The 22,887-nt window shown below is 35.5% G+C and overlaps 1 protein-coding gene across 16 annotated transcripts in view; it reads right to left on the bottom strand.

Moving 5' to 3' along the window:
* Positions 1–22,887, bottom strand: part of ADGRL2 (adhesion G protein-coupled receptor L2) — a 623,949-nt gene that overhangs the window by 182,808 nt on the left and 418,254 nt on the right. For 8 of the 16 annotated variants that reach the window (XM_079147418.1, XM_079147421.1, XM_079147420.1 and 5 more), the window contains exon 1: positions 109–251. The exons of 7 other annotated variants lie outside the window; for them this stretch is intronic. The gene's annotated coding sequence lies outside the window, so the exon portion shown is untranslated. Of the gene's footprint in view, positions 1–108; positions 252–692; positions 891–22,887 lie in introns of those variants that run through there. One more of the 16 variants, XM_079147434.1, reaches the window with a different exon arrangement.

The following is a 22,887-nucleotide window of genomic DNA, read 5'->3' as shown; positions in this document are numbered from 1 at the left end:
ATAACTCATTGCCGCCCAATGGCCATTTTCCACTCCATTTGAGCAGCTGCGGCGGCAGTGCGCCCGAGGGAGGTGGGGGTGTCGGGGAGGAGCGAAGGGGACACTTACGGGCTTGAGTCTTTCGAGTGTCGGTAGCGATGGCAAAGCAGCCGCCCGAGGACAGGCCGGCCCCGGCTCCGCCGGCGGGGCGGCCGCAGGGCTGTCCGGGCGGCGGCGGCGGCGAGGGACGCGCGCGCACGGCCACGGAACGCGCCCGGGAGGCGGCCTGCTCTGGCTCGCGCCCCTCCCCTTCCCTCCCCTCCCTGTCCGCTCACGCCCCCCCCCCCCCTGCAGGTCCCGGGGCTCTGCATCCAGCCCCCCCTCGCCCCATCAACGCACCCATTCAACCTCTGGCCGCCCCACCCCCGCCCCCCTAAACTCCACTTACTGCGCGCCTGGTCCTCCGCGCGCTCAGCCGGCTCACGCTCTCCATCCTGTCCACACACACTCACTTTAAAAACATTTATTTTATTTCTGGAAGTGGGTGAAGGGTATTTTGAAGAGCGCGGCGGAGCGCGGCGCTCCAGCCTCGGAAGCTGGGCGCAAGGGGCTGGCCAGCGGCTCGGGGTCCCCCGCCCCTCTTCCTTCCAGGCCCAGTAGCTTTCTCCTTGCCTGGACTTGGAAGAGGCGCCCAGGATGCGTCTTTTACCCACCCCGTCTCCAGGTTTTCTCTTTTCTCCACGCACCAAGCCGGAGGCCCCGAAACTTTTAGTTTCCGCAGCCCTCCTTTTGTGTGACTGCTCAGAGGAGAAAGAACGTCTGTTCGCCGCGACTGCCTCGGTCCGGCTGCGGTGCGCAGGGGACGCTCCAGGGTTAATGCGTCTTTGATACCTGAGATTTCCGGCGCGCTCGTTAATGAAAGTTACATTTTTTTAAATTGCGATGACTTTTTCTTTGTAGTTACATTGAGCTAGCTAAACTTTGACTTTATTGACTATATTTCACAAGAGCGTTTTGTTTGTTTTTGATTAAACTCACCAGGATAAGCAACGGAAGGAAAGGAGACTACAAGGCTCTTTACTCCAAGTATATTCATAGTGCTGTTAGGTCTGTTTCCCTCATTTCCTTACATTGAAACTGCTTTTGCTCTTGTCCTCTGACCACACTTCCTTGCCCCTCTCTGTTGGCAGTGTCAGCAGACAGCCAGGCAGAGCAGACCCAAACTGAAGGGAACAGACCAGGACAGGAAAAATCACACTGGAAAAATATTTAAAAGCTAGTTAAGTGTCTTCTACATACGAATATAATCAAATCTGGATTTTTTTTTTAATTTCAAAATTTCTGAGCTGAAACAAGTTTTCAGATTTATTTATAAACCACTGATTCTACTAATAAATTAAGCCATTTGCTTTGGTTTTCAAGAAAAACTGATTTTCCAAGATTTAAAATAGGATGAACCTTGAGCTTCTTTGCTTTCAGAAACAATATGTACTTTTTGTTTCTGTGCATATGTTGCAGTCATCATTCTTGAGAAATCATTCCAAACAATGTTATTAAAATGTCAACAGTAGATTGTTCAAAAAACACAATGATTCTAAATACCTATCAGCATTTTGTCACAAAGCCAGTTATTTGTAGTACAAAAGTTAATCCAACTATTGGTCAAGTTTGTTCTTGACTTGCAGAATCATAAGTTCAATGTACATATGTCCAAATAACTGGAACATGCTCTTTTGTGAATGCAATATAATTCTCAGATTAAAACAAGAATCTTGGTTAATTCAGTTTATTCTACTTGATCTTGGTGTTTTAACACTTTCACCATTTCAAACCATAAAAAGGAGCAATTCAGCATTTGTACTCTAAACTATAAGCACACTTCAATTTGGAATTTCTTAGATGATATAATTTAAATATTACCCATACAGGATTCAAACTAGTCTGAAAAAGATACACGTTTATGAAGAGCTGGTGTAAAATTTTATAAGGTATCTAAATTTTTACATTTGTCAAAATTTATACATACAACAAATCTACCTTGGAAAATTGAATCAGACTTCTTAATATAGTTGAAAAGAAGGCAGAATTGGAATTCATACACCTCAAATGTCATTTATATCGCAGTCTCCTTTAGCATTTATTAGTTTATTTGGGGTTATTGAAAGTACTATGTAAACTGAAAATTTGCTTATTCCAAAAAATGTTGGCCCTTTCTTTTGTTCATCTTGAACATCATCTGGGCATAATTCACAAGAAGCCCCAGTGAGTACACAGATCAGTCTAATCCTATTTCCTTTTGGGAAGCAAAATTTAGGCTGAAGTTTTTATTTAGTGAGCTTAGTAAGTAATCAATAGACATTTTTGCCTGAATTAAGCTGGCCATATGTTGGCTCATTTACTTATTTATTTAATTCTCCCAGAAAGAATCTGAGAACCCACTGTCTACATTTCATAGGTCTGACAGTCTTTGATGCTCAGAACATAAAGTGAGTCACTTCCCACTATGTTCCTAAACAGACAACAATCACAAAAAAGGGAGGAGACTTATAAGGGGAAAGAAAGTATCAGAAGAGAGTTAAAACTATAGGGAGTGGAAAATGCACATAAAAAACTGCAGATCTTATTGCAATAGAATGTGAATTCTAAAGAGTTCAAGGGGTTCAGACACTTTTTTTCCCTAAGAATATAATAACCTTGCTGTGTTTTTTAAAAATTACATTTAAAAGTATTCCTTCTTCAAGATGATTTAAATGTTAAGGAATTTTAATTTTTTTCTTTATACATAATATATTTCAAATTTCTTTGTATATCCATAAAGAAGAACTGAAAGAGAACATTTGATTATTTTGATACATTCAAAATTAAGCTGTTAGCCACAAATCTGCCATTACAAAGGAACACCTAAATGACATACTCCACATCCCAAAAACATAATTTACCTGACACTTCGTGACAATTTAAAATATAATTTATAACAATACAGGTGTTATGGTAGGGAAAAAAAAAAAAAACAAAAAAACAAGAAGCTTAATATTGTCTGCAGATGTGAACAAGTTAAGGGAAGTTAGAATATGTTCTGCATTCCCCACAATCCAATCAATGTAACTCTTCAATCTATATTATTATTTAAGTAATGGCAAAATCTTTGACTTATTCATAATACTTGCTAATTGTTTTTTAAAATAAATTTACAAAGGACAAAGGAAACACCCATTTCCATTTGTTTTATGTTAAATCAACATCTAACCACTCATGCTGATTTCATTCAAAGAAAACAGAAGGAACTCATTAGCTTATGTGGTTAGAGAGATTGATGGGCTTCAAACATTTTAACCATACATGTTTTTTCCAACTGTAGAAACTCATGTTTTTAATTTAAGCAACTTGAAGAAATTAAAGATTATTTTATTCAATGGGCTCATGATTTCTGATATAGTATGCTAATTTTTAAACTTTATTTACCATCTAAGTACTTTTATTTAAAGGGACGTGATCAAATATTTGTCAAAGTAGAGCTTGAATAATAATAGTTTAGGAAATGAATTAAAGAATCTGAAGAAGTTTGGAGATGAACATTATTGCAAAATATTGTGATTAGCGTAAAGTCAACCTAACAGTAGCTTCTTCACTGGCCATGCTAGCAAACTTAGATGTAGACAAACCTATGGTCTGAAAGGGGCTTGCTCAGGGGTGGAATAGAGAGAAGATATTGGGACTTGACAGTGGGCGGAAAATTTCCAAGAGTTTGAACTACACAGAAGTTGAGAAGTATCAATGAAAAAAGGTTGTATCTATTGGGGGCAGCATATTTTTGCCTGTGATTAGAGCTTATAAAAGTTTTCAAAAGAAACAAGCAAACAAAAAACATTAAATTACACTCTAATTCAGAAATAGAAGTAAAATTAGTTATATACTAAATTTAACTCAGGTCCCTCTTCTTCATCATTACTGTTTAATAATGCTTGGTGGTGAAACTAGTTTTCCCTACTCTAGAAAGTAAACCATCAAGCTCTAGAGCAGATCAAAGCAATATGTGAATACCAAACTCAACTAGAATTGGTTGGAAGCTGTTAGCTTTGTTTTTCATTTTTGCTTTGCCATGCATGTAGGCTGAAAAGAAATCAAAACTCATTTTCCATGAGAGCAGAAACATATGAAAGCATTTGGCAATACCAGTAAGTTTTCAACTATTCTCCCAGCTCCCTAGGCTGAGTAAATTTTGTCCAAGGTCAAACCTTACCCAAAATGTAGAGGTACAGTCATTAAAGTAAGGATAGTTTAAGTATAGACTAAATATGATTATGGTGTACTGTGCTTAATGACATTGTTTATAAGTATATAATCACATATATTATTAATAGCCATCATTTTGTAATTGATACTTTTTCAAAATACCTACCACTACAATTGGTTGCATGACTTTTTCTGTATGTTTCAAGTGTTTAAATATGTATAATTGCATATAAACCTTTTTTTTTTTGGTGGTGCTGGGGATTGAACTGAGGGCCTTGTGCATGTGGGTGAGCACTGTACCAACTGAGCTATATACCCAGCCCCCATAAATTTTTTAGACAGTTACAATTATGATACTCAAAAGCAGGCAAATTTGAAGAGATATCCCTCATAATCATGATTATAATTTTTGTTGTTGTTATACTGAGTTTTACACAGTTCAGAAATAGTCTTTCCCATAGATTGTTCCCATAACTCTTGTTAATCTCCGCACCTTGAGAATTTTCTATAATTGGGTCTTATAGATCTTCTATCAATGCTTCTCTCAAACCCAGAAATGTAACTATAAGAACACTTTTTTACAAAGCTGTCTATATTAAATTATAATAATTATTTTGTTCATGATAAATATTCATAATCAAATGTTTTCTTATTAAAAAATATGTGGTTTAAAACAAACCTCCCCATCCCTTTTTAACATCTGAAAACCTCTATCCCTGTAAACAAAGAAGATGAAATATCTTTAAACTTTTTTTTTAATTATTGAAGATAAATTGATTAACCTAAAATTACAATACTTTGTGCCGTTCTTGGTAAAGTATAATGCATTGTTTGAGCGTAGAACAGAGCAAAGAGACAACTAACAGTACAGGCAACTCTCACTTTATCAAATCTGAACCCTTAAAGATAACCAAATAGGAATTGCACAGAATAGTCCAAATGGAATTTTTGGTGCCTCTGGGAATATGACTTTGATTATTCATGTCATACTTTGTTATAGTATGGCAAAACTTTCTAAAGGTAGTTAAGAATCACAAAATGTGTTCAAATGCCCTCTTTGGATTTTAGAGAGCCAAAGCTATAATCATATCATACTTCTAATACATTAAAAATGCATTAAAGTGTTCATAATTATACAGCATGAAATAATCATTGTAAATACGTAATCTTAGTATTTTTAAACACCAAATTTGTTTCATTATTGAAAATGTTTTATGATTGAAAACTGTAATATGAGATGTTGACCTTGACTTTGATTCATCTTCTGATCATATAGACTGTTACACATCTAATTATTTTGTTTTCTAATTAATATGACTGGTTTTTGTTTGTTTGTTGTACTGAGGATTGAACTCAGGGGCACTATACCACTGGGGACTACATCCCCAACCCTTTTTATTTTTCATTTTGAAACAGGATCTCACTAAGTTGCTGACACCGGCCCTGAACTTTGTGATCCTCCTGTTCCAACCCCTTCCCAGGTCTCTGGGATTACAGGCATAATTGTGATTCTTTTTATTCCACTCTGTAGCTTTATGTTTGAAGGCTTTCATTTGTTGTGTATATTTTAGTAAAAATAAATTTGTCTGAACATGAGGGAACTAGAATAGCCACTTGCAAAGTAAAATGCTATCTTTTAAGCCCAGTTCTTATCACATCGTTTCTTTATTCAATAATAGAATGTTTCCATCTCTATTTTCAAGAATAATTTAAATATTTATGGTTCAGTTTTCAACCCATTACAACTCTTTACAATACATTCTTAGGGTCACTATGAAATCAATCACTTAGGTCTTAGACCAAACAATGATGTAATAGGCATATGATTTGTGATAAGTAAAAGTATAATAGAAAAAAATGAGGTTTCTCTAAAATTAGCTTCCAAATTTAAAATCACATTAAAATATCATTTATACCTCAAAAGAATGTTGAAATGATTTGGTAATGATAAGGTTTAGGTTTTGTTGAGCGATATTTTAATGAAAAAAGTATGGGAAAAAAATTTAGGCTAAAAGTAAAAACATAAATAACCTGTTCAGTCACTCTTCATTAAAAAGATATTGCTGTACCATCACCTGGATAATATGTTCTTTGAATGCTTTTGTTTTAGTGATGAAAATGTGTTTTACCAAATCATCCATATTCTTTTTAAATTGTCCAGCTTACCAAAACCACATATCTACATTTTAACAAAAGAGGATGATTAGTGATTAAAAGAGTGCCCACCATCATTATGGGGATACAATTTAATTTCTGACCCAATTTAATTAAAATCATGTCCTTACTACTTGAATTAATGGCCCAAATTCAAATCATATATATTCCTGGAGAAGGGAGTTGTTTTATTGGTTGTTTTGTTGTTGTTATTCTTTTGTTTTTGTTTGTTTGTTTTGCAGTACAGAGGATTGAACTCAGAGCCTCAGGCAGGCTACCTGAGTCTTCTATGACTATGTTACATCCCCAGATCTCAAGTCATACTATTAAATGTTCAGACAGTATAAAATATACTGCAAGAAAAACTAATTTCCTGCTTATTATCTAATGATAATGGAAACACAATAATTCATTATAATACTTGGGTATTACTGTTTGCTGAGTGGCAGGTCTTAAAGAAAAAGGTGATGGTTATAACAAGAAAAATATTTATAGTTTGCTAAAATAAAATCAGAAAAAAATTTGAATTTATATGCCAACTATAAAATGTAAATGGAACACAAGAATGTGAATTATTTTTAAATAATATGAATCCCAGGAAGACTGTCATTTCTGATTTAAAAATAAATTTGTGTAATCAAATAAGGAACCTGAAAAATATCTAAAAGAATGAATTTTGACATTTTCATGTAACTACTCAATATTTACTTTCTTTCCAATGCCCTATTACAAAATGAGTACATATATATATGCATATATACAAACTTATGATTATATGATTATATATGGATATATATACTTATAATTACATATATATGTTTATATTTGATGCAGGTACAGATTTGAGATGATAATGCTTGCATATTTGCATAATTGAATGTTTTTATTCAGGAATAAATCATGTAATGTCCAAAATAGATACTAGGTTGAATATTTAGAAAACTATAACTGCTTGGGTAAATTTATAGATTCTCAAAATTTGAAAGTATTGTACCTTATAACCCATGGAAGTCTCTCTCTGCTGAATTTTCCAGTTAACAAAAGAAGTGTTTAAATACTCTGTAGTTAGATTATTAACTTCTACAAAGCTGAAACAGATGTGTGTCTTAATATGCCATTAAATTTATGATATACATAGAACCCTCACATACAGCTGAGCAGAGGCCAATGATTCTAATTTGCTCTAGATTTATAATAACCTGATCTGGTTTTTGTAAGTACTGCAACACTTTAAACAAAATTAGAAAGCAGTTGTGCTTTGTGTGATTAAAGATGCAATTCCCTTTGGGGTAATGAGAAAAGTTAGAACATGTTTCTTTCTTTATGGATGTTTCTATTATAAACAAGAGTGCCATACATTATATATTTTTGTTACTATGATTTCCTTGTTTTTAATTATAAAATAAACCAATTGAATTTCAGTAGAGTCTCAAATTGAAACTATGCCAAGATTTAGCTGAAGAATGTGTACTGAGCTTCATAAAAATCTTTAAAATTTTTCCTAGGATCTTAAGGTCTCACTCTACAACTGCCAGTTCACAATCATTTTCTAGAGCAAAACATCTTTCTGATTAAAATCTATGCAGCAAAAAGACTTGAGTGCCGAATACATTTTAAACCTAGGAAATGATGTGAATAAAAGCGTTCAAAACTAGTCATTACTGGAATCATATGTTACAAATAGAATTAAAAAAGTTTTTTCTCATTGCACAAATAATAACATTTAGAGCACATTAATTAAAAGTTCTGTATGCTTAGTGAATTATAATACATCAGCTCCTAGACATAAATCTTTTACACATACTTTAATTCAAATACTGTTAAGTTTCCTTTAAAAAGTCAGAAAATGTTGATATAAATATCACTATAAGCATATACGTGTATATTTATTATATAGAAAATAAGTACATGCAAAAGTATTAATTCATTAAAAGTTTATCTCTTATAAAACCTTTATTAGCCCTTGAAGTCTTTGCCACTTCATATAAAATGATTTATCTTTTGAATAACAAGGTTCCATTAATCTGTTTGACAAAGGAATTTTTAAATCACTTAAATAATTTATTTGAATGAATTATTTAAATTCTGTAAAATATATATATGCACATGTAAATGTATATATCTGTGTCTATATATTCGTGGTCTAGCACAGTATCACAGAAGAAATACAAAAGAGAATTTGGAATACATTGTCCTTGATAGCAGGAGTGTGACTTGGTGTTGCTGCCCATGTGTTCTCTGATCACCCACTGTTTGCATAGGACCCCTGTTAGAAGGCCATTTATGCTCCATTTGACAGACAGTGATTTAATGGCAGAGGAACTTGCAAGTTGTTTTCTATATTCATTTGGAACTTTGCATTTTTACTGAAATTGTAGGCTGACAGTTTTCAAAATGTAAGGATAATAAAGACAATTATTCAGCAGTCAAAGAAATCCCGCTTTCCTCAATCCAGTGTTGTAAACGCTACTGGAAGCTGGTAAACATACTCCCTCCCCAGAGAAATAAATCATCTGTGGATATAGAGGGCAAATATTTATGAAAAAGAAATAAGAATGTGCATGCAAAATTATAAAGAAATATACAAAGTTAATTAGGTCACAAAGATAAAATATTCCAACTGGGCCCCGGTGGCGCACATCTATAATCCCAGCACTTTAGGAGACTGAGACAGGAGGATCCTGAATTCAAAGCCAGCTCAGCAATGGTGAGGCCCTAAGCAACTCAGTGAGACTCTGTCTCTAAATAAAATACAAAATAGAGCTGGGGACGTGACTCAGTGGTGGAGGGCCCCTGAGTTCAATTTCTGCTACCCAACCCCCAACACACACACACACACACACACACACACACACACACACACACACAGATTAAAAATTTTCTCAAATAGATCTTATTCTTGCAGGGGCACTCAACCACTGAGTCACATGCCCAGTCCTATTTTGTATTTTATTTAGAGACAGGGTGTCACTGAGTTGATTAGAGCCTCACTCTTGCTAAGGCTGGCTTTGCCTTGTATTCCTCCTACCTCAATGCGATTCCGGTGTCCCTCCTCCTCCACCTCCCCCCCCCCCCAAACCCCATCCCCGCCGCAGCCGCTGGGATTACATGCGTGCACCACCCGGAGGTATTCTTGTTCTTTTTCCTCTGAAGATGCACTTTTACTCATAAAAATGAAAATGATTGAATAATTCCTCAACTATAGTGAGATTAGAGAATAAATTTGTGACAGGTTCTTATCAATTTATTTTTAAATGTGCAAGAAAATTAACTTTCATTTAAGTATCTCTGACACTGAACATAATGATATGTAGTTGTTCTTTTTACCTGCTAGTCTCCTTTTTGGGGGGAAGACTTCATCCTACTTTCTTTCCTGAGTGTACTCTTCCCTCCATTGTATTAGGTATTCACAGGTTCATTCAGTTTTCATTTCAGTTTTGCAACTGATCCTTTCAACAAATTCCTTAAATTTTAATTTACCAGAAAGGTCCGAATTTTACATATAAAATCTAAATTTATTTTTGTGACATTTAGTAAATTTGGAAGCTATTCTCTTCTCCAGTCCTTCTCTAATCTAACAATTCCATAAAACCAGCTAAAAGATTTTGTACATATTACCTTGATAATTAAATCTTAGGAGGGAGGCATAAGAAGCCCTCTGCAATCTAATATAACTAATACAACTTTTAAAAAGCCCTGATCTATCCAAGGATTGAACCCAGGGGTACTTAAGCACTGAACCCCACCCTCCTGAGTGGCTGGGATTATAGCATGGGCCAGCTCACCTGGTGAGTCATGGCCTTTTTAGGAAACAATTGTCTTTTCTTTCTTTTTTTCTTTCTTTTCTTGCAGTACTAGGGATTGAACCCGGGGTGCTTTTTTATTTTTTATTTTTTGAGACAAAGTTGCCCTGGCTGGCTTTGGACTTAGTGATCTCCCTGCTTCAACCTCCTAAGTAGTTTGAATTACAGGTGTGCACTACCACCCCACAAGTCTTTAAAAGGTCATTTTTTTTTTTAAAGTCTAAATTTTTAGGTTTGAAGAAAAAAAAAAAAAAGGACTCCTGAAGCACCTGCTAGGTAAGCACTTGGTCTACCATGAAGTTATGTCATTAGTCCACATTCTTGGAACTAGGAAAGACTGCCAACTTTGTATGACACGGGAAGTAGTAGTATTGGGTACTATTCAGAATGGCATGCACCAATCACACTGAGGTAATTTTGAAACCTCTACCTAGTCTCAAAAGTTTTTTTTCTTTTCAGTGCCTAGTTATGGTTGGTTGATATAAAGTATTTGTGAAATAAATGAGTTAGACCCCTATAATCATGAATATCATTATAATATTTAGTTCAATATTAAGGCTACTTCTTGTGAAAATATTATATGACACTGCCTTTGCTGATAATAGATATGAGAAGTCAAATAACCTTTAGGAAAGGAGTGTAGCTCAATGGTAGAGGGCTAGCACGTGTGAAGCCCTGGATTCCATCCCCAGCAATACCCCAAAGTCAAATAATCTAGACATCTTATACTACGTAAGTGCACATATCAACACCCACGCACACATAAATTTACGTATTAACAAATTAAATAAGCAAACAATAAAATTAAGTCAATTCATTGTTATATTTTGTAAGCCATATGTAAAATTTTAATATCTTTATAAATTAGTGACTTCAATGAAACTTTGTTTCCAAAAATTAATTGAATAACAAAGTTTTTATGTGTGTATTCTTTTAGGTAAACTGAAGCACATATGTAGGCAATTTGCTGAAGGATTTTCTAGTTTCTACTGTTAATTATGTTACTGAGTGTATCTGTGTGTGTGTATTTGGGGACAGGTGGAAATATCTCAAGAAAGGCAAGAAATTAAAGTATTTCTGTTACTGAATTTGGAAAAGGGTAACTGTTAGTTGATTGTCACATTTTACCTAGGACAGCCCTTCTCCATTGTACCTTTTCTGTCCCAACAACTTAAATAAGATAAAGACAAACCCAGGGAACATCAAAATTTACAATCAATGAGACTTTTCAAGGGTTGTGTTTTGCACCCTGACATTTTGGATTTAAGACAAAACATCTTTGACAAATAAACATTATGCTAAAAGTACAATACTTCTATCTTAGCTCACTTATGACTCACCGAGCTGTCAAAGCCCAAAACTCTACTACCTCCAGAAGCCAAAAAGCATTTTAACCAATTTTGTCCTGCCAAATACCATAAAATTGTACTAATGTTATCTTAAAGAGTAAACTAATTAATAGGAATTTCCAAGGAAGATGTTCTGATTTTCTGCTGACACCTTAAATGTAGTTTCTGTGTGTTTCAAAATCCCGAATACATAATTCCTGAAAAAGTCTTTGTGCTCACTATAGTAGTCTTAGTGAAACACTACTCTCCTTTATTTAACAATTTAATGAAACTTTCATTTAACTGGTATTTTCTTAATTCTGTTTGAGATCATGTGAACCCCAACTACCAACCATTTTATTAAAGAATTATCTAAACAGCTTCCCTGTTAAAACTTTATTGGAAGAATTGTGTTGTTAATTGTTGGGGTAGAGTCTATTAAAAAGAAAATCATCACAAATAACTTCCTGTGTAGATTGGGAATGGATAACTATATGATTGGTTCTACTTCATTTATTCATTTAATTTATTTGCTTATTAGTGACACTACTGGGTTTGAACCCACGGGTGTTCCAACATTGACCTACACTCCTAGTCCTTTTATTTTTATTTTTTATTTTGAGACAGGCTTTCAGTAAGTTGCCCAGGTTGGCCTCAAACTTGCCATCCTCCTGCCTCAACATCCATAATATTTGAACTAACAAGTGTGTTCCTCTACCTTTGGCTGCCTTCCCTTTTATAATAAGAAATTTACCTTCCTTCTTTTCTTAAACTTTCCCTCCTTTCTTCCTTTCTTTCCAGAGTTTGAACCCAAGGGCGCTTTACTGAACTACATCCCCAGCCTATTACTTATTTTTTTTATTTATAAATGAGACAAGTCATCACTAAATTGTTGAGGCTGGCCTCAATCTTGCAATCCTCCTACCTCAGCCTCCCCATCATTGGGATTATAGGTGTGTACCACTGCACCTGTTTTTTTCTTTCTTTGTTTCTTTTATTAAGCAAGGATCTTTTAAATGACAATAATAAAATTAAGCTTCTAATAATCATAATATTTATTTTTCAAAAATTTCATATCTTTATCTTTTCACTTTTCCTGCCCAATATAAAAGATAAACTCAGTTCTTAAAATTGAACAATTACTATGACCAATTAGTTTAGTCTGTTCGTATTTTAAAATATGAAACATCTTTACTATTATTGTAACTCTTAACAGTATGTGTACTTTGAAAGGAGGAATTTCTTGTCTTGATGCTTGGTACCTAGTTGAAATTCTTTTTATTCACTTCTTACCTAAAATTCTACAGTTTGGTTCAGTCTAGAATTTGGTAAATGCCATTTGAAATCACTTTACTCTGCAAATGTTTTTGAAACACCACACTGAAGTGCTTGACACCTCCATTCAAAGAAGTCACAGAGTTTATGTTGTTTTAAAATAAAAACTGTATTGAAGATTGATCATTTTTCTTCTCCTTTACCTTGAAGAGATCTGAAAATGACCTCATAAAATACTGTATATTTACTTAACTTTGATTAATGCTAATTTTAAAATTTCTTTTCTTTCATTTTTTCTTTCTTTCTTTTTTTAAAGAAAAATAACATAATTTCAAAGGTTAGAATGTCTAACAGATCGTCTCAGTTTAGATCTCAGCTGCATCATTTTCAAGCTACATGTCTTTGAACAAGTTAGGGAGTCTTACATTTAAATTAACTCTCTCTTTCCTCATTTATAAAAGTGGAATAATAAATGCACATATCTTATGTTGTCTTATATGAATTAATATATATAGTACCTGGCAAATAATTGCTATTCAAATATTTGCTATTATTTTGGTGCCATTAAGAGCATAAAACAATTGACAGATTTTCAAAATGCCTGAAATTTTACAAGCTGATGTGGAACAATATTGACCATTCTTATTCAAATATATTATAGCAATATTTTTTTTTTTCCAGTACTGGGGATTGAACCCAGAGAGAGGCTCATGCATGCTAAGCATATACTCTACCAATAAGCTGAATTTCCTTTACATTTGCTAAGAGCCACACCAAGAGAAGGGCTGTTACAAAATTGCCAATACCCAGCAAAAATAGGACCTGATGATGAGACCAAGCAGGACTCACTAAACGGTGAAACTGGTCAGTTACTTGTCATTCCATATTTCCTGTCCTTCCCTGTTTTCTCCATCAAGTAAATTCAGTCCAGTTTTACCTTGACTTCAAAGATGTCCCTAATGCTTAACTTTGTTGTCCCACCCAATAAAACTCTCCGAAGGCTAATTCAACTTTTTTTTAAGCTAAATTACCTAAAGGAATCCTGCACATGCTTCCAAGGACTCATTCTGCTGGCAAAGGTTCTTCTTAGGAAAGAGGGCATTACAATGTCTTGGAAAAGGAGGGAGAAAAACCCAGATGTTTAAGGAACAGAGGTCCCCCATTTCCACCATTAATTCCAGGATTTAACCCTTTCTTGCAGGGAAAATAAATCAGAGGAGAGAAACAATAAGCCCACTGGGTATAGCTAGGATATATAACTAGTTAGAAGCTTGGTTACAGTTCAGGGATGAGTTCACATTAATTTTTTTCTTTTCAGTGTTGGGCATTAAACCCAGGGATTTGAGCATACTAGGCAATCATTCTACCATTGAACTACATCCCCAACCCTGACATTAATTTTTTAAATGTATATCCATTTCACTGTAGAACACAAAACAAATTTCGACAGTAGAAATTATCCCCTCTAATATATTGCGCAAATAAAATAAGAAACTTGACTTCTTTGTTACATGGAATTAACTCTTCTTGGAGTTGCCATTTTGTGTTTTTACTGGATTTAATTCAAAAGGAAGAGGAAAGCAGGGTAGGGGATGAACATTAATCAAGTACCATCTACGTGTCAAATATTGTGAGGACATTTTAATGTTACTTTATTTAGGGCTGGCATTCAGCTGGCATGCACTGGCAGGGCTTCCTGGTAGTTTATGACCAGCATCTGTTCTGATCTATTGGTGCCCATGCCCAACCTTTTATGCATTATTAAATATTTTAGTATTACCCCAACTTTAATCTTCAAAATAAATCTCCAGGAACAGAGATGTAGCTCAGTTTTGGAATGCTTGCCTAGCATGCACGAGGCCTTGGGTTCAGTTCCCCCTGGGGGGAGGGGGGGATTTAAAGAAAAATTAACTCAAAATAGCTCTCCAGGGAGATGGGAACACGGGGAGATGAAAAGAGAAACACACTGGGACCCCTACCTCTGACTCTGCCTGCTCCTCCCCATCCTGCCTACAGGAGGTACTCATTCCTTCCTGTGACAGTTTGGATCTAGAGCTGGGAGAGCCCTTTGTTTTTAAACATTTCCTTATGTGGAAGTGTCTAGGACATGGTATTAAAGTCTTCCAGAGAGTGCGTTTGATTTTTTTAAAAATCATGTTTTTCCACCCTGGCAGTGGTTTCTCTGGCAGCTGTGTGGCCCATAGGGACCCAAGGAGGAGTAAAGTCAAGCCAGGTATGCTGTGCCTACATGCACCTGCTCCTGATTCATGCAGCTGCCTGGATCCAAGTTTTGTATCCTTGGCTAGATACATTGGGAAATAGCAGGTGTGCTCGTAGTATCTGCCTGTCCATCTCCAACCAACCCGAAATGCTATCAGTTCTATTATCAGTTCTATGATAAATAAGGAAAACGTGAGATGGAAAGGTAAGGTGCCTAACAGTAAAAAAAAGTATTTGTAGCTGCATCTTTCAGATTCCTTTTAAAGCCTACATTCTGTCCAGTTACATTTCTTGTTTCACCTTTCTCTTAGCTGTTCCTCTAAAAGCAATCTTACATAGCAGCGCAATATATTAATGAGAACCAACTACATCGACTCTGATTAGAGCAAAATAGGGAGCAGAATTCACCCCCAGCTACATCCCCATCACTTCTGCAACTCCTGCAGCATCTTTACAAAACTCAATATTGGCTCTTAAGAGTACAGTTGGAAAAACATTGACCTACAACATGCTGCCACCCTCAGACCCACTCCACATTGTTCACCTTGGTAAATAATTCATTCAACAAACACACTGTGTAGCTATTGAGTGCAAGACTCTAGGAATACGAAGACAAATAACTACTCTCTGCCATCAAAAAGCTCATAGAGTAGGAGAGGAGGATAAAAGAAAAAATGAGTAGAACAAAAACAACCACTGATAGTGTGCCTTTCTGTATCAATTCTCACAGCTGTAACGGAAAGGGATGTTCTTCCTTTAACAGATGAGAAAACTAAAATCTGAAAGGTTAAGAGGATGTATTGTCATGCATCCCTGGAGGGATGCAGCAAGGATTACCTCCCTGTTCTCAGGAATGCTAAAACCTTGGCTTTTTCATCTGGGGGGATATAACCTGCAAATTGTAAAATTAAAACGAAGTAATCACATTTCAACAATGATGAAAATTTAAAATGGAAATCACTTAAATTAGAAGGAATAAAGTCCACAGTATACTAAATATTGATTCATTAAAATATTATTATAATAATCTATTTCCCTTCTCACAACATCCCTGAGAGGTAGAAGGGCAAATATTATTATTTCCATTTCACACAAGTGGAAGTAAATCCCTGGGGTACTCATAGAAAGTAACAGGGTAGGGATGAAATTTTCTTGCCTACGGGGTGTGTGTGGGTGGGCGGGTGGATGGGTGGGGTTGTTGAGCAATTGTGATAAAATCCCCAAAACCTTTAAGCAAGTGAAATAATGTTTTTTAGGCCACAATTTACTTATGAGCAAAAGTATAATTAAATCAAGCTTAAATATAATTAAACCAAGTCAATTGGAAGGTAGGTGACTTGGCCTTGCTACTTAGAAGCTATGACCCTAGGTGTAAATCCAAGAACCTGTGGGTGGAGGAACACTAGAGAAAAATCTAGAATATAAAATAAGAAACACAGAGATGAAATAGCATTATGTGACTGTGTTACAGACTTTCTGGCCAGAAGGAGAACGAGAAGGATTCTTTTCTACTGCAGACCACAAAATTGACAGGGCAGCAACATATCTTAGTGTTAGGGATTTTAGTCTCCAAGTATCTGCAGAAACTTTCATTTCTCAGAAAGCAAAACACTGACAATTTCTTGACTGGCCTTGCTGATAATTTCATTTCCCAGAAGGCAGAGTAAGCATTAAGGGGAACTCCTGCTTAGGACCCAATTCTGACAGAAACCAGTAGGTAAAATGGAAATGATTGGAACCTTGGGGAAAAGCAACCATGCGCTCTTAGAGTTTGATTTAAGCAGTGTTCTGCCTATGCAAACACAAATGATTCTAATGAGCAAGAAAATGGGGAGGAAACTAAAGAAACCAGTGTGCTGCACAGGGACTTACTGACAGGCTCTGAATTTAAAACAGCATGTGCAAAAGATGGTAAAAGGGGACACATAATCAGGCATATATATATATGAAGGTAGCATAGACCTATAAAAATTCAGCAACACTAAAGCACAAAATGAGCTGGGACTTATGAAAGATGCTAAAAAGAACCAAAAATGCTTTTCCTTAGCATGAAATAAGAGGAAAGATCAATAAAGGAATAGGCCCATTTTTTTTTTAAGTTAAAGATATAAAATTCATTCATGAAAAAGAAAGCAAAACCTCTTAATCTTTTAGGTTTCTTCCCTGTTGATTCATTCATACCTCTGCTCACATCTCACCTCTTCATAGATTACCTTGACTGCCCTTTTAAAAATAGTTCTTGGAGCTGGGGATGTTGCTCAATGGTAGAGCACTTGCCTAACATATGTGAGGCACTGGGACCTATCCCCAGAACCAAAGAAAAAACAAAAACAAAACAAAACAAAACAAAAAACAACTCTCTGACCTCTAGACTTTTCTCTCTGTTTGAGGGGTGTGAGGGCGGATTTACTGGAGGTCGAATCCAGGGGTAGGGTGCTCTATATCCCCAGCCCTTTTTTTTAAATTTTGAGTCAGGGTCTCATTAACTTTCCCAGCTAGCCTTGATGCTCTTGCATTACAGCTTCCTGAGTCACTGGGATTACAGGCATTCGGACTTTGCATATGCAATCACTGACTGCCATTATTTTACAGATGTTAAGTATTTTCTCTCTTTTGCATTGGAATGTGGCAGGGACATTAATTTGTTCACTACTGTATCTGTAGGACTTTGTAGGACCCAACAAATATGTGTTCAATGAAGTCAAGACCATTAGATGTTGAAAGACAAATAGATAAAAGGATATAAGGCAGAGAAATTTATTGAGGACCTAGTAGGTATCAAACACTAAGTATTTACATGCACTCAAGATTTTAATCATCACAACACTATAAAGCATGCATTATTGTAGGGTTGAATAATTTGCCCAGGACCATTCAACTACAAAAGTGTAGAGCTAGGACCTGACCCAAGATATTTAGGTACAGGGTCAAGCACTTAACTTATACACTGTACTTGGAGAACCTGACTGGTCTAGGGGCAAACATGTCTCTTGATCTCTATGAATTATTACCAGGGACCTTCTAAATGATATCATGGAGTGTTTACCTGATTACCTTTAAAAATTGGTGGTAGGGTGGGGGAGAGTGGAAGAGGCATACGACAGAAATGCCTTATATTTAAAATATGCCAGAATCTGCAAACTTTAGATCCTTAAACTTGATGTTGTCTGACGGGGGAGCAGGGATGGAGTGGGCGTGGATAGTCTACATTTTATTTATAAGATGTTTTGAGCTTTTTAAAAAAGTGGTTATTAGGCAAACATATATGTTTAAAAAGGATAAGTGATTTAACCCAATTTTATACATTCTTTTCTGTTAGAGTTAGTAAACCTTCACATCAGGGTAATGGATACAGCAAGGAACTCAGTCTTCCTTTATATCTTTGTGAATCAGATGGAGAAATTGTAGGTTCAAAGATATATTATTGTGTTCTGATAAGTGATTGAGTGATTGCCCCCAATGGCGATGAACATATTTATCAATGTCTGATGTGAACATATTTATCAATGAGTGAGATAAAGCTATAAGAAGGCATGACTTATTAAAAACAGGCTTCATAAGATAAGGAAGGCTTTGGATTATAAAATCAGGATGCAAAAATAACTAAAACATGGACAAAATCTAATAATATATAACTTGGTGGGAATAATTATGAGATCCTGCCTTAGTGCCAAAACACAACCGCCCAACTTTGCTTTGAAAGATGTATGACTTAGCAACAATACTCATGGAGTTTTACTTGGCTATAAATCAGTGGAATAACATGGTTGCAAAAACAGCCACCCACCATGAAACAGGAATAGTTTAGACTGTCTTAATAAATTTAGAATACAAATAAAATAATGGATCCAGGCATCGTATTGCACACCTATAATCCCAGCCACTTGGGAGGCTGAGGCAGGAGGATCCAAGTTCAAGGCCAATCTCAGCTACTTAGTGAGACCCTCAACAACTTAGCAAATAAAAAAATCAAAAGGACTGGGGATGTAGCTCAGTGGTAAAGCACTGCTGCACTCATGCCCCTGTAAAAATAAATAAACAAAAACAAGAATACAATAATGGAGAGGTCTGGGGATGTAGCTTTGTAGAAGAGTTCTTGCTGAGCATGTGTGAGGCCTTGGGTCTGATCCCTAGTACTGCAAAAAAAAAAAAAAAAAAAGAGAACATAATCTAATTCTGCTTTTAATTGTTTAGATTACATCTAGGAGTAACATTTAAGGAAGATGGGATGCAAAGGTTATAAGAATTCCAAGATTTAGAGCTTGAAAGTTCTTGTATTTGATAGTTATATCTGAATAGTATATACATAATTTTAATCATTACTCAAAATTTAGTATTTTGTAGACACAACGTTAACTATTTTACACTTGCTAATGCTAGCACCAACCTCAAGACAGTCTAGATAATTTTAATGTTATAAGTAGAAAATTGAGAGTGAAAGAGTTTAAATAATATATATAAGGAAATAAATACTAACAAACAATAATGCTTAAATTTGAATGGAGGTCTGTCTCTCCAATACCTGCTCACTTATTCTCTATCAGGGATTTCTCCTACTAAATAAAAATAAATTATGTAATGTATAGGCATATGTGTACATTTGCATATATGATGATAAAATCATATACAATAACAGAATAAAAATACTATGTAAGAAAAAGACTAGAAATAGAAATATCAAAACGTTAAGAATATGGCTAAGGAGATAGTTCAGTTGGTAGAGCACTTGCCTTGCAAGCATAAGGCCATGAATTGGATCCCCAGCACCACAAAAAAAAAAAAAAAGAAAAGAAAAGAAATGTTAAGAATAAGTACTGGGAAAATAATTATTTTCTTCTTTATCTACTTCGCTTAATTTTCCAAATCTTTCCTAAGCCTATCCTAACTTCATAAAAATCTCACCTATATTTTTTGAGTAAAGAAAAAAAAATGTATAACTCTGTGGAAGAGGGATTAGTTTTGTTACAAATGCCCCAAAGAGATTGAATAAAGATGCATTAAGGGATTATGAGGCATATTTTAGTTTAAAAACAGAACCACTTATAGTCAGAATTTTTCAAAGAAAGAATACCTCAATAGAAGAAATAGTGAGTTTGCTGTCCCTGGAGATGCAAACACAAGTCAGGAAACACTAATATTTAATTATTGTTGGCTAACATATCACTTCATACTGTGGACCTTTCAGTCTGCTTAAGGGACCTTATGTTATAAATACATTTAATAAGATATTTGTTTAATGAACACATGAAACATGCAGAAGAGGAAAGTAGTGTACAGATAATATTTGGTTTCAGAACCAGCCTTTTTATGAAGTGTGCATGGACAGCAAAGACTGAACTGAAAGCTGTCATGATCATTGGTTCACTGAAGTCCCAGCTGACCCCTGACTATTGACACCCAAGGAAGTGTCTGCCCTTTAGGAAGTGTCTTTTGAGCATGACCTCCTCTTATATACTCTACTTCTGCTGCCATTCCAGGCTCAGGTAAGTTTCCCTCTCCTTCAACTCCCCAAAAAAGGATTTCTATTATCTAAACTGAAAACTCCAAGAAAGCCCGAAAAAGTTGTTTTTTTTTAATCTCCCTAGATTGTATGTAATGCTTGATATAGTAGACACAAAGCAATATTCATTGAGTCTATCAGTTTGGCTAGATATGTTCAACAAGCTTTGTCTTCTTATTCACGTATGGTCAAAAGGACCACCTTTGATTTCACACACAGACCATGGCAAAGTCTACTTTAAGGATTGTTAATTATTTGTTATCCCTTGCTAGAATCATGCTTTACTATCTGAGTAGAAACCAAGACCCACGGCTTCAGTATTGGAGTTATTTTTTAATTAGAGTAAGAAAAGTTTGATTTTTCTTGTCAGGGGAGAAAATTGTCAATTTTTGTCAAATGATAAGTGTATAAGTTGAATTTACAATATAGGGGACCAGACAAATTTGAGACATTCCCTCCTCCTTTTCCAAGGTGAACTCTACATGACTTTTACCTGTGGTCCTGCCATATAACTTTTATCAATATTAATAGGGCCAGGTCAGAAAATAATTATAAGAAATTAAATATTGTGCCATATTTTCCCAAATGCTCTTCACATAGTTGGAAATAGTGATGAAGAGGACATTGTAACGCTGAAATCTACTTAGCAGTTTTACAGGGAACAAACTGGATAGGCTTCATTTGTTTTGTTAGGATGCTTATATGTATTAAAGCATCCTAATGACATTTTTGTAGCTTCTCAGAAGATGGGCATAACATAACCTACAAAGGACATACAACCTCAAGAAGAAAATTATTGAAATGCATCATCAATATAAAAGAATCACTATTTTACTTCAACAAAGCATAACTAAATATATTACTTTAAAAAACCCCACAAAAACAAAACAAAACCACCAAATATTTTTATATTGAATGGCTCAGTAAGACTATATGACAAAACATGAAGGTAAAAAGTTTGGGAGAAACTGTCACATGATTATTAATAAGATGAGGGAAAAAAAGAAAAAAAGTAAAAGCAGTATTCACAAGGTCAACTTGGGAACATATTAAAAATAAACTTTCTAGCCCACATGCTTGTGTATTCTGATTCAATAGATATGATGTGGGAGTTTTAAAAAATTCATCATTTAAAAATGTCACCCAAAATTCTGATGCATAGCCATGCTTGGGAACCCTGGACCACGCAAGGAAGATAAGTAGATAGTGAAGAGCAGATTTTGCTCTGTACCAGCTTGCAATCCAGTGGGTTTCCCTAGCATGACTATGAATCCCTTTATCAGAATGAAGAGAGAAGTTAACCATTACTAGAATATTTCAAGTAAGAAAAATAGAGTCTAAACTAAAAAGTAATAATGAGAACAGAAGATGTTGTAAAGAAATTCTATGGATAGACTTGACCGACCTTGATGATTGACTAGCAGTAAGTAAGGACATTATATAACTTAATATTTTCCTCTGCTTAGGGCTACCATAACAAATACCATAGACTGGGTAACTTAAGCAACATAAATCTTTTTTCTACCAGTATTAAAGGCTAGAAGGTCAAAATAGAGATACTAGCAGTGTTGTTTCTCCTGAGGTCCCTCTCCTCCTTGACTTGTAGGTGGCAGTCTTCTGTTATGTTCAGGTCATCTTCCTCTGGGTCCTCACCTCCTTTTCTTATGAGGATACCAGTCATATTGGATCAGGGCCAACCCCATTTTTACTATACTCTTCAAAGACCCTGTCTCCAAATACATTTATGTTTTGGAGTTCTGGGGCTTAAGACATCAAGCAACATATGAATTGGATGGACACAACTCAGCCCATACTCCCTAACTAGAAATAAATGGAAATAGACCAGCAGGTACCTAACATGCAGTGGCACACATTTGTACTCTCAGCAATTTGGCAAGCTGAGTCAGGAGGATCACAAATTTGAGGCCAGCTTCAGCAATTTATTGAAGCCCCAAGCATCTTAGTGAGACAGTTTGCAAAAATGGGGAAATACCTCAGCAGTGAAAGCACTGCTGGGTTAAATCCCCAATACCAAAAACAAAAAAAGAAAAAAATTGCTACATTCGTCTCCTAAACTTCAGCCCCTTCCTTTTTCATTAAGACCATAGGAAAACTCAAGTAGAAAGTAAAAAATATTGCATCTAGGAAGATCTTCTCGATGGAGTCTCTCTAGGTACCAGAAATTTAATTATCAAAATGCTGGTGCATGGGCTGGGGAGATAGCTCAGTTGGTAGAGTGCCTGCCTCACAAGCACAAGGCTCTGGGTTCAATCCCTACCACCACCAAAAAAAAAAAAAAAAAAAAAAAAAAAAAAAAAAATACAGCTGGTGCCTTGAATCTTGGCATAGAAATAATTTGGGGCACTCCTTACTCTGAGCTGCCTCTGGAATACAT

Source organism: Sciurus vulgaris (assembly GCF_902686455.1).
Source record: "Sciurus vulgaris genome assembly, chromosome: 1".
In the NCBI taxonomy this organism is placed as follows: domain Eukaryota; kingdom Metazoa; phylum Chordata; class Mammalia; order Rodentia; family Sciuridae; genus Sciurus; species Sciurus vulgaris.
The sequence above is the reverse complement of the archived record's forward strand: the minus strand, read 5'-3'. Positions and strand labels throughout refer to the sequence as shown.